We start from the raw sequence: 17,668 nt of genomic DNA, 5'->3' as shown, positions 1-17,668 counted from the left end.
ACCCCTTCCTTTGGTCAGTTTTGGACTGCGATGAGGTAATGCTCACCTGACTCTGAAAGGGGCGGGGGGGTGCAAAGCCAAGAGGGAAGAAAGGACATGTTAAAAGGGAGAGATGTTTGCCATGCTCTTCCTCTCTCTTCCACCTATATCTACAGACACCACACCAAGCGACTGAAGCACTGATCAAAGGGGAGAGCCTGGCTGAAGGGCAACCAACCAGCCTGTGGTGAGAAGCATCTAAGTTTCTAAGGGCATTGAAAGTGTTAAGATCAGCTTAGAATGCATTTTGCTTTTATTTCATTTGACCAAATCTGACTTGTTATGCTTTGACTTACAATCACTTAAAATTTATCTTTGCAGTTAATAAATCTGTTTGATTATTCAATCTGAAGCAGTGTGTTTGGTTTGAAGCATGTCAGAGACTCCCCTTGAGATAATAGGCCTGGTACATATCAATTTCTTTGTTAAACTGACAAACTCATATAAGCTTGCAGCATCTTACAGCATAACTGGGCACTGCAAGATGGAGGATCCTAGGGTTGTATCTGCGGCGGAGATATTGGCTAGTGTCATTTGGTTGGACAATCCAAGGAGCAGCTTACATGCCAGAGGCTGTGCGTGAACAGCCCAGGAGTGGGGGTTCTCACAGCAGAGTAGGGTAAGGCTGGCTCCCAGAGTCAAGGATTGGAGTGACCTAGCAGATCACCGGTCCAGATAACACCAGGGGGGAACATCACACCCACTCATTCATAAAGAGTTTGACTTGTCATGTAGGATTTTGGGGCAGTACGTTCTACAAAACAACACACTGTACTTCAGTCATTCTTACAGCTTGTGCACAAGTGGCAAAATCTTGTGTCACACTCTCAGCATCATAGCTAATAAATAATACCTCACTCTTATACAGCATTTTTCATCAGTAGCTCTCAAAGTGCTTTACAAAGGAGATCAATATAATTACCCTCATTTTACAGACGGGAAAACTGAGGCATGGGGAGGTGCAGTGAGTTCCCCAGAGTCACCCAACAGGTCAGCGACGGAGCCAGGAATAGAAGCCAAGTCTCCTGAATCTCACTCCAGTACTCTATTCACAAGGACACACTGTCTAATGGCCCTGTTGGCCTCAGACTATCAAAATGTTTAGTCAGAATTGCTTCTGCACAGGTTGCTGTTCAGTCCAATCCCAGTTAACCCCAGGAAAGGGGATTATTTCCTCCACCTGCACCCTGACAGTCCTGCCTCCCCATGCAGATCAAATCAAGTCCCTACATGCCTAGTTTTGGTTATCACTGTCCTAAAGGATAGAGGTTGCCATCATACCATATATTCTGCTTGCAGTGATCTCCTAAAGCAAAATGAATGCTGAGGGAGAGAAACTCACTGTAGTGTGTAAAATATCAGCTGAATTTTCCATTCAAAAAGGCCAATCCAAAGAAGTCAGAAAGATGTGACAAGAAGGTTCTTGTGGAGATGCATCACTGCTGTCCTTAATTTGCTTTCCGGCTATTTGCACAAGATTTATGTGACTATTTATCCCCCAATTTTTCATGAAGGAATAGAACAGGGAAGTTTCCTTAAATGTCAGTAAATCTATTCTTTCAGCAGGTTTATTCCTTTGTTCAGTTCAGAAGGGATTTCAGTGTGTTGCAGCACAGACAAAAATAGCAGCAAAGGCCTGATCATCTTAAATTTATTACCAGCTAGTGGAAGAATTTTTCCTCTCTTGAAGAGGTTGTTTAAACTGGTATCCCAAAGAGTTGCACCCTGCCTTTCTGCTTCCTTAATGTTTAGTATGGTATACCTATGATTTGCAAAATACATGGCAAAACATCAACTTTCAATTTTTTCACACCACACACCAGGAAGAAAAATGTGCTATCAGTTGTCCCGGAACCAGTGCCCTCCCAAAACAGCAACTTTTGGGGGGCTAGAGTAGAATTTTGCAGATAGTATGGGCGCAAGAATGCCTAGTGTTCCAACATGCTACTGTAACTCAAAATTAAGAGTCACTGGCACTGCTTCCCTACAGAAGAAATTTCAAGATGGCAGCCAACAGTGCCTGTAAAGGAAAACTAAGCTGGTGAAGCAATTCTATACAACAAAATGACAGGTGAGTCAGTCAGAGCCCCTTTTCCAGCAAGAACTTTATCGGGTTTTCTGTAACCCAGAGATAAGCACCAAATACTCAGCTCTAGATTTCTTACCCACATATACAGCCTGGAGTTCAGAGACCAGACTTCTCCCCTGTGGTCCCTCCCTTTCTGGAATTCCTGCTTTTTGGGCCATAAATGGAGCACCTATGAGCATAAGTTGCCAGTAACCTATTGTTTGCCAGGGACAAGGTATCTGCACCCCTTAGCAGAGACATTAGGAACAGGTATTTATTTTATAAATCCTACTTGAACATTGATGCTGATTTCAGATAGCTTCTTCTCAAGTATCATGGTCCTAATTGAGGAGCCTGAAGCTGCAATCTTAGAATCACTCAGAGCAAAGTTTCCAAGCTCTAGTGAAAATATATTAAATACACTTTGAAATGGGCAGCAGGTGTTGACTTGCTTTTGTAAGAGAAAAAGGACACTAACAAGGGTCATAGGACCAGAGAGAGCTAAGAATCAATACTAATTATAGAAGAGCTAGAAATGTAAAACTGTCAGCTTAGTTAGCAGAACAGTATCATTTTTTACTCTGTCCAACAGTCAAAGCAGTGTAGGAGTTTGAGGGCTGAGTCATTTATTACTACAGAGTCTCCTGATGCAGAAGTGAGTTTATTTACCAGACACTGTATTTGTTTCAACTATCCTTATTCCACCCAGTGAGCAATATACAATGTATTAGGCTGCTTTAAAACAAACAGCTGAGTTTTAATCCCTTAGTGTCAGTGGATTCCTTTTTCATGCTAGCTCATTGTGTGGACATTTCAACTAAGTCTTAACAGTAGCAATTTCTAAAACTTACAAGCCTATGTACAAAACCTACCTTCTTAGCCTTTACCATGAAAGGCAGCATGTCCTATTGTAGATAGGACACTGCTGTAGGAATTGGGAGACCGACCTAGATTCTGTTTCTGGCTCTGCCTGCTGTCACACTGACTTGCTGTGTGACCTTGGGCAAGTTACTTCACCTCTTTCCACTCCTACCTTTTGTTCTATTGTCTTTAGACCATGAGCTCTTCAGGACAGGGACTGTCTCTAAGTGTGTGTATAGTGCCTAGCACAATGGGGTCCTGATCTCTGTTGGGACTCGAGGCACTACGGTAACATAAATAATAATGATGTCTGATAATAATTGAAAAACTATTTCTACTTTATTTGCCTACAAAAATCGGCTTCCCCCAACCGAGTGGAAGAGAAGATTTTTCAAGGTTAAAGAAACACTGTTGCCAGTGAAGAGATTCAGCTATTAGGTTTTGACAATGGTTTGATTTGGGAAATATTTTTTTCTAATATAGAGTAAATGTGCATTTCTCTCCAACCCCACCCCCGTTCTCAGCCCCTCAGGTGTTCTCTCCAGCCTTAGGGAGCTCTCCATTTTTCTACACTTCTCATGCTGAAGGCCTTGCATTGTAGTCACGCAAACAGATAAAGGGATTCCCTTAAAAAGTAATCAGCACAGTTTCTTAGTCAACTGCAGAGGTTTATGTTGAGTAAAATGAGGTTTTCATTCCCTCCCCGGTAGCTGAGTGAATTGCATTCCATTGGACAGCTGTGACAAGAGATTATGGGTGAAATCCTGGTTGGTTTCATTGAAGTCAGAGTCTTGCTATTTGACTTCAATGGGCCAGGATTTCAGCTCAGGAAAGGAAACAGAATTCAGGCCTCCTGCAAAAACCTACAATGCATTAGACTGGGATGTCAATTTACAATGGTGCTTCCACACAAAAGTTGCAAAAGTTACTGTACCAGCTAGTTGTATTGTTTGGTATTCATCCAGGTATTTAAAAAACAAGACAAAATAAAAACAAACAAATACAAAAATCTTTCCCTTCTTTCCACTGTTGTGTTACTACATTGAATTTTATTGTAAATCAAAAATACCAAAGAGGGCAAGCACACATCCCACTCAATCCATCACACATCCTCTCCCGTTGAACACTCAGTGTTTACACAAGGAAGGATTAAGACACGATCTAAGAAACTCGACTGCACTGCCAATCTAAATTGATTTGCCAAGATTTCCTTTGTACATAAACAGGAAGGGTTTTTTGGAGGCACTTGTACTTCATGAAGCACAACTTCAACCTGGGTTTCGGTAGCTCTTGTACAGCGTGAAGCACATTTCTAAAGCTGAAGTACCCATCCACAGGGCTTTACAAAAGCATGTGGACGAGCCGTGGGTCAATGCGCTGTATTCAGTTCCTTTATAGAAGCTGAGCTGCTTTACATCCAAATGTAATGAGGGCACAAACATTTTAGTTAATAGGCCTCTTGGATTAGGACACATGCACCCTTAGAGCAATAGGTGTATCCACTAAAATGAGATTTGTGCAGATGAATCCTTTAGGCAACACTGAGTCATGACACATGTTCTCTTAATTTCACCGTTAGTCAGAGCACTCCAGTTCCGACAAAAGCAGAGCTGTGCAATGCAGTGAGTGGGCATCAAGCCAAATAAAGTGGACACTAACTAGAACATTATTCTGGGGTTTAAAGCAGTTGAGAACCAGGCTCCCATTATCTTTAATGATTCTCATCACAGAAAGGATTTGCACTACATGGATGGACAGTATAAATGCTATTAATAATATATTCCCATTTCCAAGCTATGTGAAGAGTTCTAATTAGCTTCTAACTCGAATCTGTCATATAAGAGTATATATGTAGTACCTATATGTTGATGGTGATATTACTTGGCTATTGAAGACAATTTTTAACTTTATTTTTTTTTACTTTATGTTGAAATTAAAAGAAAAGTAACAAATATATACAGAAGGAACAAGCATTCCAGAAGCTGATATGAGGAATCCTTAGCACAGCTAAAGAGTTATACCTGGAAGTCTCTAAGTGATAACTGCATGGAGTTCCTAAAATACAGTACATCTTGAAGCTTTAAGAGTAAAGTTCAAACTTCCTCTTCTCTCTGTTAACAAGAATCATTTCACACAAGCAGTTTACAAGGTTCAAATGACTCAATCTTATTGTACCTCTATCTCTTCCAGCTGACCTACACAGAAATCCTTCATGGTGAGGAACTAACGCATGTCCAATTTGCCGGCCTATTGGAATGGAACCCTGAGAGGTTTTTTTTGCCAATAGAAGATGTTCAGATGGGAGTTTGAGTTCTTGTGGACATAAGAGTTTTAATCTCCAATGTTTTGAAGCCTTTAGTACTTGCCCTTTCTCATTCCTCCTACTCACTAGCCAGCAAAACTTATTGGGCATGAGGGGCTGAGGTGAGGGTGGAGCCAGGGCTTTACTCACCTGCTCCTCACAGGGAGTGGGAACATCAGGCACATAGCCCCTGCTCTCCCCTATGTGCCTAGAGTCACAATCCAAGGTGTAAGGAGGCTGCCCAGAGGGCCCCCTTGTTTGGCCATGTTAGATGCAACCACAATGAAGCCTTTAATAAGATAAACTGTCTACTGGGCTGGGCAAGTGTACAGAACACAGTTAAATGAGAGAAGTTCTTTGGAAATGCAGAACATTTGTTATTGATACATAGAATTAAAGCATGTCTATCTTATAGCTGCCTAAATTAAAGCCATTCAAATATCGTCAACCCATTCATTTAGGATAATTCCTACTTTTAGCCAAGTCTGAAAGCAATGACTGCCTTTCACATCAAACTCAACTAGATGTAAGAGATACTTCACCCATTTTCCCACTACCTAAATTATAGGTGCTGGCAAAATATTCACATTTATTTTTTTTCAAATATTTTGACACATCTTTAGCATTTCTCCAAAGAAACCTTGTTACGGTATTTGCCAATGCAGAGGTTTGCATTTGATTAAACTTTGAGTACTAAATAAAATAAGTTACATTAGAGAACACTCAAGGCCTGATCACGAAGCCCGAAAACTTGTCACTAGTTGACAGTGTAAAATACGTATGGTTTCTGCATCTCAGTGAATGACCCAGCACAGAACACTTGCACCCTTCTGAGCCACACAGACCCTCAAAGGCCATGGTTGCAGGCAGCCAGAGTCCTAAATAGAAACAAATGCCCTCTTGCAGCCTTTGCTACCCAGCTCCCTGGACTGGCTTGGAGAATATCTCTACCTCAAATCACTGTTAAGGAAGTGGTGGGATAAATTGGCCCTTTGTTTTCCTTGGGTTAGAGGCCCAGTCCTTTGAAACTCGGAGAGCTATTATGCCAACCACCCCATTAAGGAGAGGTAAAAATCACTGGATGGCAGAATAATTACCCTCACTGAATTACACAGCACTGTGCCAAAGATGAACCCACTAAGTGATCCTGTTTAGCAGACTCAAAGGAGTTCTCCCAGGACAATCCAACCACCATATAAGGTAATACACTGGGGAGGAGTCATGGGGAAAGGGATACTGTAGAATGCTGAATCAAGAATTCTACAGAAGCTGTAGAAAGGAGATTAGCCACTCAAGTGATTATCCTTCATGCCTGCTTAGTTGTTGAAGCTTCTGGGGTTTCCATGGGCCAACCAGAGGTGAAATTTAGCTGAACTGAGCCCCATTAATGAGCAATCCTCTTTTACCATGTAAATAAAAAGCCAATATACTATAGCAAAACACACACTGTGCTGTGCAATTGACCCATCCACCTTTAACTATGCTGTAATTTCCTAGGCTGATATACTGATAAAAGATGCTGACTTCAGAGGGCTCTTTCTACAGTTCATATCACTGGAAGATGGGTGCCTTACCCCAGGGGTGGGAAAACTTTTTGGCCCGAGGGCCACATCTGGGTGGGAAAATTGCATGCAGGGCCATGAATGTAAGGTTGGGGCAGGAGTGCGGGGTGTGGGAGGGGTGTGGTGTGCAGGAAGGGGCTCAGGGCAAGGGGTTGGGGTGCAGGAGGGGGTGCAGAGTGTGGGAGGGGGCTCAGGGCAGGGGGTTGGGGTGCAGGGAGTGATGTGGGGTGCAGCAGGGGGCTCAGGGCGGGGGGTTGAGGTGCAGAAGGGGTGCGGCAGGGGGTTGGGGTATCGGAGGGATGCGTCAGGGGGCTCAGGACAGGGGGTTGGATGCAATAGGGGTGCGGGGTGCAGCAGGAGGCTCAGGGAATGGGGTTGGGATGCAGAAGAGGTACGGGGTGCGCCAGGGGCTCAGGGCAGGGAGTTGGGGTGTGGGGTGCAGGAGGGGTGCAGGCTCTGGCCCGGTGCAGCTTACCTTGAGCAGCTCCAGGGTGGCAGCGGCGCACAGCGGGGCTAAGGCAGGCACCCTGCCTGCCCTACCCCACCGCTCCCAGAAGCAGCCGGCACCATGTCCCTGCGGCCCCTGGGAGAGGGAGGGCAGAGAGCTCTGCGCGCTGCCCTTGCCTGTGGGTAACTCCCCTTGAGCTCCCATTGGCCACAGTTCCCGGCCAACGGGAGCTGCAGGGGCCGCAGGGACATGGTGCCACCCGCTTCCAGGAGCGGCGCGGGGCCAAGGCAGGCAGGGAGCCTACCTTAGCCCCATGGCGCCACAGGGGTGACCATCCCACGGGCTGGATCCAAAGCCCTGATGGGCCGGATCCGGTCCGTGGGCTGTAGTTTGCCCACCCCTGCCTTACACTAATAAACTATGACAAAACACATGCATTAGGATGAGTAGTTCTGGACTATAGTCTCTGTGCAATTGTTGGCAAATAGAAAATCAATCCCCTGCGTGCCACATACAAGCAGCTGCCCTGCCACAGAACAGTTGTACAATTTGTGCAGAGCTGGTTGATACATTTTTGCTGATTTGGCAAAATATGCTGTTGTGTCAGAGCCAAAACATGTCTCAAAATCTGTCAGTTTCCACTAAACTTTCATCAGGGAAGTTTCTGGGTCAGGGACAAAGCAAGAACCTCTATACTGGGTGGTTAGGACATGATGTGGGTTGCCCAGGTTCAAATCCCTGATTTGAAATGATCTGGCCCGGGATGAAAAACTCTGCGCTAAACCAAGCGGAGCAGGAACTTCAACCTGGGTCTCCCACATCCCAGGCCTGTGCCATAACCACCAGGCTATTGAGTGAGTCTGATCCCCAATAAAAACAAAATTGTTAACCTCCAGTCAGCTCTAATTTTGTGGGCTTGGAATGGGGTGAGAGGGATATGAGAAAGTGAGAAAAAAATTCAGAAACTTTACTCTGACTAGGCTCCTTTTATCTCCTCTCCTTTTAAAGACATCTGACCTGTTTTCCCCTCCATATGCTAGCCCTAGCAGTAAGGGCCTTGTTCAGACTGCCACTGACTTACAGGTGCAGTTGTCCACTGAGTCCCTCTTTGTGATCCATCAAGGCCACCCACACGAGGCTCCCAGCTCCTCAGTCATCACTCTCTTAGGCAGAGACCAGTGCCTCGCTCCCCGTTGACTGGGGTTTATTTAGGCTGTGCAGTTCCCTGCCTACACTGTGATATCCCTAGCAGGTCAGACTGCCTAAGCTGGCAAATGTCTGCATTTCGATTTCTCTTTGAAGGCTATGAACAACATAGTTGCCAGCAGTTATGAGTTACCACACAGCTCTTTATAAGCAAGCACATTTATTCTTAAGGTGAAAGCATTACCGAGAAAACATACAGAAACAATAAAAGGGCCTATATGCATGCTAAAAGCTTACCTGTAGTCACTCATCAGTCTTATAGGTCCTCAGTAGGTCAAGTACTTTCAACCATTCTCAGGAAGGATTGGGGCCCCCTTAGGACAGAATATCCTGTATGTTTGCTGGATCAGAAAGCAGCCCCTGAATCAGTCCTTTCTTTGTCTGTTGGTTTGTGAAGAATCTAGTTTGAACCAGTTTTTGTGAGCATTCCCAAGTGTTGGTACCCCTCTGGATGTGTTACAACCTGAGTGAATTTGCCTAATCTCCCCCTACTATTCTTAGTTCCTGGAGGGTTGTGGTCACCTTTCCGCAGGGAATTACATATAATCCCTGGCCCACAAACTTAATACAGTAACACCTCCCAAAGATATTGCAGGGAATTGCTGTCTCTATCACCCAGGGTTCAAGGGGGTGGACCAGATTCCGATATCCATACACATGCTGAATAATACATCCCTCCCTGAACAGTGCCACTGACCCCAGTGGGACTAGCTGTGGAGTAAGGTGTGACTCACCCGGAGTAGGGCTGGCAGAATCTGGCTCTAAGTTATCCAACCAAAACCAGACCAATAGCACAACAAAACAAACTGGAAGGAGGATGCGGGGGGCAGAGGAAGGAAATGGCAAAGCTGAAACAAGAACAGCATAAGGCTGTAAGTGTAACACTCAAGGTTTGGAATCAGTTTTTGCTGGGCATAAAGTGTCAGTTCTGCTAGCAGTTTTCTATGGATTTTTGCCTTAAATGGCGTGAGAGCTCAAATGAAACTTAAGCTTTACCCCACCTTTAGTGCAGTACCTAATCAGTGCAGCATGCATGACAATCAGCTGTTGCGTTTACTGTCCTGTATTAAGGAACAATTCTCTTTTTCTCTCCTTATATAAAAATCTGTCTAAAACTTTCTGTCAAATCTCTCTCTAAATCCATTAGATAAAAGAATTTTATTTTTTCAAGAACTTCTGAGACAGGGCAATGGTGGAGAATTTCAAAACTCTGCAGGAGAAATGATGTGAGAAGTCTGCATGTTAGCCAGGAGCCCTTGGCTGTTTTGCATACATTGTCCTATCCAATTATCTTTAGAACGGAGACTCTAATTGGACCCAGGCTTCCAAAAGCCCCAAAGCAATGAAATCTGCATGTTTCCCTCAAAGTGTTGTTAACATATAGTATGTGAAAGAAAGGTCAAATTTTGACAGTAGAGAAAAAACTGTTATGCTGTACAAAGCTTCACCTTACATTTGTATTCTATTCCTTACGCAGTAAGCGGCCTAAGAGGTAGGGCTACGTGGCTGTCTTACAGCTGAATGCTACTTTTGGAGCTTTTTAAAAAGTAAATAAATAAAGAGAGAGTTAGGTTGCAGTTAATCTACAGCGAACCAAGTACAAGAGAGGAGTATTCTCCTGCCCTTCTGTACCTACAAGACCCAGAGTATATTGAACAAACAGATTCTCAAAGCTAGACATGCACATTTACTTGTGCACATACATTTTCATGCAAACAACTGATGTGTGCATGCAGATATATGCTTTCACATGCAGCCACTAAGCAACTAATTGGCCATGCACATCAGATCTTTTGAGTGTATAAACTGGTCCCGTGCAACTTTATGCAAACAAGTGCATAACTTTGAAAATCCATCCCTCAGTTATTTGCAGAATGGACCAAATTATCTGCCCCAGCTTTCATTTTTGTGTACACACTTTTACTTGTACAACTGTTTCCTCTCCCAAACCTCATTCATATAGTTACTTATGTGCACCACCAGACACAGCTAGGAAACCAAATGCACAACTAGGACACACACATATGGGTCCTGTAAGCACAAACTGGTTCATGCCCTATTCTGTAAGCACAATCAGATACATACATCAACGTGGATATGCAAACATTAATGCAGACCCGAGACTGGCTGAAGTTTGTATGCTCCATACACTTGAAACAAACAGCATCTCAAAGACAGATTTACATTTTAAGTTATCAAAGACAGTAGCCTCCTGTCAGTGTGTGAAAACAGATCACTACTGAATGGCTGAACCACAAATGAGAGTCTCTTGAAGATCTGAATTGAAAGAAATCTTTGCTAAACATTCAGTTAGATAACTGCAATCCTCAAGCTCGGCCAGATGTTTTATCAGAGTACAGTGTATATTCAAAAGCTTATTGATAAGAAAAATCACATCTCTTGAAAGCGAATTCAATTTAGCCCATGAAAGCTTATGCCCAAATAAATTTGTTTGTCTCTAAGGTGCCACAAGAACCCCTTCGTTATTCCCCCAATAAATTTTCAAAACAAAATGATACAGTGTTCTCTTCAAAAGCCTCATGTAAATCCTAGTACTGGAAAAGGTTAAAATTACCCTCTGAAATCAGGAAACAATCAGTGGGACCTGGGGAGCCCCTCAATGCCAACTGGCAGAGGCCCCACCGTACTGTAACTCATATTAGGCCTGACACACTCAGTACCCGCAACACACAGTTGTCAGAATATGTACCTAAAAAGTGGCATGTAAGATATATGTAAACTGGTGACATGCTGGTCCCAAAAATCATTGTGTGATGTACATACAGTTTGAGTACAAAAAGAGTTATATATGTGTGTTAGAAATATGTTCTTAAAATGTATATGGCATAAATCCAGGCTGTCCTAGACAAAGGAATGTGTATTTACTGGCTTGATTACTGGAAGAGGACAATGAAAGTGCATTTACATATACTGTAAACAAAGTGAATAAGCTGCAGCTTACAGAGCACATGAAGAGACAGAGTCTGCACCCCAGGAATCCTTCCTGGCTCTTGAGGCAGAGACAATGGACTTTGGGTAATATAAAGGTAGCAAACAGACAGACATTCTAGTTATCCATCACTTAGGGAACAAAGGGAACAGCATCCTTGGATTCTGTGAATGCTGAGTCCTCTGACCTGGAAAGCTGGAGATGCTGGTAACTTGATGTGAGTAAGAAAACAGCTTAGGCAAAGATTGTAACTTGCTTGGATCAAGTTTTAGTCACTAAAAAGTGTTTTTATTTTGTTTTGTTTGTAACCAGACCTGTCTCTTTTTCTCTTGCTTAGTATCACTTAATCTCTGTTCTTTATTAATAAGCTTGTTCTTGTTTTATTACATCATCATCTCAGTACTATGTATTAAAGTGAAGTGAGAGTCTTCAGCGAACCTAACAGGCTGGCATGCATTGTGTATCTTTGAAGACAGCAAATGTAATACTTTCTGTGAGTGTCCAGTGGTACTCCTTCTCTGGGAAACTCGGGAACTGGGGTTCATGGATTGTTACTGCAGGGCGAGGTTTAGACTGGCAAAGTCTTGAAGAGTTTGCTGGCAAAGCAGACAGGCTGGTGTGTCAAGGAGCTAACACACACTTCTGGAGCAGCCGAGCTCTTTCTCTTGCTGAGGCAGAGCGATAACATAGTGTCTCACAGTTCTGGGTGTTCTGAGCAGGACATCACAATCAGCCATCATTTTTAACAAACAACTTTATAAACAAGAAAAACAATTACACTTAGCATTTATAGAGAGATGTATGTACAACACATTTGTCTGGAGTCTGACAAGGCATGAATTTTTGCTATCTGGGTTTACTACCAGGATTTGGATGGAGTTTACTGCATTGACCTTTTTCTGAGAGAGTCTTGGTAGTTTCTAGTCTAAGTACCACAGACATTTTCAGTATATTTTCACTAAAGTCAATATAATAAAACTTTTGGGCACAGTTTTATCCTCATTGCACTAATACACGTCCTGAGGCCAGAAGATGTTTCAGGGTATAGGGCATACCGGACACTAAGAGTGTCATGTGTGGTCTCTGCCTACGACCTAGGGGCCAAAGCTTGACCTCAGATACATAAGTGCAATTCTCACTCTCTTAGCTGCATCCCAGGTCAGAGTATGGTCTTTATTATCATAAAATTTCCATCCAAAAGAACAAATTTGTATTTTGTTTGCATAAATTGGGACTGAGAAAAAAGCTGCAGTGTCATTGTTGACTTAAAAATACAAAACGTGTAACTATTTCCACCTTCTATATAGTCTATGTGAATTGAAAATTAGAGGCTTTTAGTGAACAGTGCCTTTCATATTTGCAGTGGAAGGACAATCATTTATAATTAACAGTCATTCCAATCTTCTGGCATACAATCTCACACGCTTAATGTAAATGGTATCTCAGTCTTCATACAAAAAAAATTGTAATTAAGACCATGAATGCTGGCAATTTTTTTTATTTAACAAATTTATAAGCATTCCTCTTGCATGCCAGTTGTTTTAATAAGTATTCAGTACTCTGATTAGAATTACTTGAATTGCTTTCTTTTTTTCTTGTGTAGCACCTGCATCCTCTCACCATGGTAATGCTGAATTGCTGCTGACATTAGGAAAAAAATACCAGAATACCATGGCAGCACACAAAACATCCTTCTGTAGTCCCGAGCCTCTATAACACTACGTTCAGATGAAAAAATTATTCTGCCCATTTATAGTGAAACCAAGAGATTTTCCAGATTCCACAGTAACCTGGGATTCTTTTGTGGCTTAACGGATGTCTATTTCAGTAGTGACTCTTGTAAGATTCCCTTATTTTAAGCAAACCAGGAACACCTAGCAAAATATTTCCTTTCTTGTGCATTGTGAAACCAAGGTTGTCTTGTCCCCTGTGTACAGAAAAAACTATAGATTTTAATTTCTTGGAAAAGAAATCAAAGCTAAACAGCCATGAATTATTCAAAAAGGAAACACTAAAAATGATAAAGGATGCCATAAGAAGATAATCCACTGTTTTCCCCAATAATGTCTTGCAGGAAATTTTCATGTTGATTGTTGTTTTCTTTCTTTCTTTTTTTTTTTTAAATATCAGACTCTTGAGTTGTGATCCATATTGTTTAGTGAAAGCATCACTATTGCTTAAGCATTATTAGCTCATAATATAATCAGCTCAATATTTCATCACCTTTGAGAGACTATGCACCCTCCATGCGATCCCTGAAGATCGAAAGATTGATAGCAAAATTGACTGGCAGAGCTCTGGACACATTCAATAAGATGCCTATTGATGATGCTTCAAACTTTGGTAAATTTAAGGAACTGGTTCTGAAACAGTTTCAAGTTACACCTGAAACCTACAGGGTTAAATTCAGGAGTTTTAAGAGGGGATTTGGATTGGAGCAATGTGGCTTCTGTAAATGAAGTGAGAGATCTGGTAGATAAGTGGGTGAGGGGGAAAGGGCATTACAAGCTTTGAAGGAATGTGTGATTTGGTTACTCAGGAACAATTCCTGAATATGTGCAGGGATGAGGTAAAACAGTATTTGTGGGACAAAAAGGTGGATGCAGTGGGTGAATTAGCTGGGCTTGCGAACTCTTACGAGCAAGCACAAGCTGCCATTAAACAGAAACCACTGGCCGAGGGGTGCAGGGTTGGGGGGAAGCAGAATCACTGTTTTACCCCTGGGGAAAAGGAGGCTGGGTGTTCACCTCCACATTCCCCTGTTACTCGTCCCAAGTCTCCTGTACAAGCAGAGGCGCCCAAGAGGGGCTCTCACTGTAAGTCCACTGAGCACCCGAGGAATAAGTGTCCCTTGCTGAGTGGAAACAGGCAGCAAGTAACACATGGAACTGCTACCTCTCAGAGCCAGGCTGCGGCCTCTTTCCACACAGGATTTGTAAAGGATTTTGCTTCCACACAACCAACCAATGAGCATATGCATGCTGTTAAAATCAATGGTAAAGTGCTTCTTGGATTGGGGGACACAGGTGCCGAGATTTCTGTGGTCAGGATAGACCTGATTCAGGAGAAGGATTTGTTGCCAGGTAAAATGGCAGAATTAGAACTGGTGGGAAGTTACAAAGCACTGTGATGGGTTGGATCTCAGAAACCCACTTGAGGCTGCCACCTGATGTGCCAAGACTACTTCTGCCCCTGCTTTCCCTGCCAGCTTGGGACTCTAGCACCCTGTCTTGCTGAGCCAGACACTCCAGTCTGCTCCAACACAGACCCAGGGTTTGAACCACGTGCCCCAAAGCTGCAGACTTAACTGAAAGCAGTTTAAGAAATGTTCCTGTCTTTGACACTCAGATGCCCAGCTCCCAGTGGGGTTCAAACCCCAAATACATCCGTTTTACCCTGTATAAAGCTTATCCAGGATAAACTCATAAATTGTCCACCCTCTATAACACTTATAGAGAGAGATGCATAGCTGTTTGCCCTCCATTCCAGGTATTAATACATACTCTGGGTTAATTAATAAGTAAAAAGTGATTTTATTAAATACAGAAAGTAGGATTTAAGTGGTTCCAAGTAATAGCAGACAGAACAAAGTGAATTACCAAGCAAAATAAAACAGAACATGCAAGTCTATGTCTAATCAAACTGAATACAGGTAAAACCTCACCCATAGAGGAATTCCAGTAAGCCTCCTTTTACAGACTAGTCTCCTTCTAGTCTGGGTCCAGCAATCACTCACACCCCCTGTAGTTATTGTCCTTTGTTCCAGTTTCTTTCAGGTACCCTTGGGGGTGGAGAGGCTCTCTCTTGAGTCAGCTGAAGACCAAATGGAGGGGTCTCCCCCGGGCTTAAATAGACTTTCTCTTGTGGGTGGAGACCCGTCCTCTCTCCCAGACAGGCAGCCAGCAGGACCTGCACGGCGGGAGCCCGGGGTCCAGGGTCGGGGTCTAGGCTGCCGCTGCCCTACCACCTGGCCCCTGCGGCACAGGTAACACATTGTGGGCCGCATACGTAAACATCAACATTTCTTGTCCATTTTATTTCTTTGCTGAAAAGAAGTTTAAATGCTCCCTCCATTATCCATATAGCATGAAAAGAAGAACAACAAATGTGCAATGGAGTGCATTTGTCTGGAACAACCAGACCGTTTTTTGTTTTGGCATCACAACTGTATTTCCATAGACATGCACTGAGCTTGTTTGGGACCCAGTAAACACTCATTGTAGCAGCATGCTCTAGGGCAGTGGTTCTCAACCAGGGGTACGTGTACCCCTGAGGGCAGATCAGCTCATTTAGATGGTTGCCTAGTTTTACAACAGGCTACATAAAAAGCACTAGCAAAGTCTGTACACACTTAAACTTTCATACAGAGAATTACTTGTTTATTCTACTCTGTATACTATACACTGAAATGTAAGTACAATGTTAATATTCCAATTGATTTATTTTAGAATTATACAGTAAAAATAGGAAAGTAAGCAATTTTTCAGTAAGTGCGCTGTTCTAGGGTAAGCTATGGGCTTATCATCTTGAAATGTTTTCCCTTCATCATCTCATCCAGTAATGGTCCTGGTTTATTTGGGAGTCAGAACATGTTAAAATCATCAGAGGTAACTGCTGCTTGTTTTTTGTTAACTATTTCTCAAACGTAAGCCTCTCACCTGTTTAAATATTTCCTTTCGAAATAGCAGAAGCACCACTTTGTAGTTAGGACTAAAAGCTTCCAGCCTCCAAAATAGCTTGTATCCTAGGCATTTATGTAACAAATAAGCTCTGTAGATAATGACATGGGCAGCACTGCATGAGTATTATTTATGTAAGGATGAACTGTGCTTCATGGAGCCCTCAGAAAACATTATAGGAATAAATATGTTTCCACAAACGCCAGCATTTGACCACGTACACATCTCAAATAAATAGAGTTCCCACTGCCCACAAAATCACTGACTACTGACAAATGCTGTTCTGGAACCAAAGACAATTTAGTGATCTCAAGAAACCCACAGTTCACACTTTGTGCCAACTTCTGTTCACTATTCCTTCTGGTGGTTTATTTGAAAAAGGATGTGATTGTTTCAGACACCAAGAATAGCATTTGCATAAATTCTTCACAGACCCAAGTAGTCTTTCATACTTCTTGGCATAGTTCACAATGTAAGTGAAGACAACATGACACATTGCTTATGCGTCTCCTGAAGCCTTCTTTTTCAGATCTTATATTGTGACTAAGTAAGCCATCAGAAAGTTCTATAGGACTGCTATTTCTGTGGAGGTTAGCACTTTGCATTAGTAGCTCACAGAAAGTCTGCAGCAATACTGTGCTACAGAAACTACTGCAATGCAGAGTGCTCATCCTCTTATCTCTCCCCTCTTTCCCAATTCCCAAATAAAACTAGCAGAATACTTGTGCTAATGGGAAGGGGAAACCACATATGGAAGGAACCATAAGAGGCCAAAATTAGTTACAATCACTGAAAGAGGCACTTGACATTTCAAATGTAAATGTATGTCTCTGTCCTGGAAAAAATCATTTGTTGTGAAGAAAAATTGTGAATTGGCAGTTGGAATTATTCAAAGAGTGAAATTCAGTTCTCTGCAGAGGGACATCATAAGATGTACACACCATGCAAATCCAACAGAAGCCCTGCAAATATGGCATAAGTGGGACTACAGTAGTGCGGAGGTCTTGTGTTGGCAAGTTACGTGAGTGAATTTCATCCTAGCTGAACTTCCCAAGTGAATTGCAAGTGTAGGTCCATGTATAACCCACACAACTTCTGGGTGTGATGTTTGTTCTGTCCCATCTAGTGGCACTGAGACCACTGAGAGAGCAATTAATGAGTCTGCTCTACAGCCCTAGATAACAGCCAGTTGGCTTTTAGCTCATGCAGTAGAGGCTCATGCGCTAAGCTCCAGAGGTTCCAGGTTTGATCCCGAACCCCTGACAACCAGGGTCTGTCGCCGTTACACATGCAGGATGCGTTGCAGTAACCCAACCTGGCCATGACAAAGGTATGGACAATGCTAGTGATGTCTTCATCTGGAAGGAAAGATCCTGATCTGTAGCAATCACAGACAGCAAAACGACTCTGGACCACTGCTCCTAGCTGGACACTAAGAAGCAGCCGAGTTAAAATTAACAGACGACAGAATCCCTCAGAAGAAACAATATCTCTACCATCTCCTCCAGATGCATTTCCCATTCAACTAGCATCATCTGTGTCTTACCTAGTCT

The 17,668-nt window shown here is 42.8% G+C and overlaps 1 protein-coding gene across 2 annotated transcripts in view; it reads right to left on the bottom strand.

Annotated features, from left to right (window-relative positions):
* CERS6 (ceramide synthase 6) overlaps nt 1-17,668 on the bottom strand; it is a 214,792-nt gene that overhangs the window by 50,594 nt on the left and 146,530 nt on the right. The gene's annotated exons all lie outside the window — the stretch shown is intronic.

This window comes from Chelonia mydas, chromosome 11, assembly GCF_015237465.2.
Source record: "Chelonia mydas isolate rCheMyd1 chromosome 11, rCheMyd1.pri.v2, whole genome shotgun sequence".
NCBI lineage: Eukaryota > Metazoa > Chordata > Testudines > Cheloniidae > Chelonia > Chelonia mydas.
Note: the sequence above shows the minus strand (reverse complement) of the source record. Positions and strands in the feature narration are given on the sequence as shown.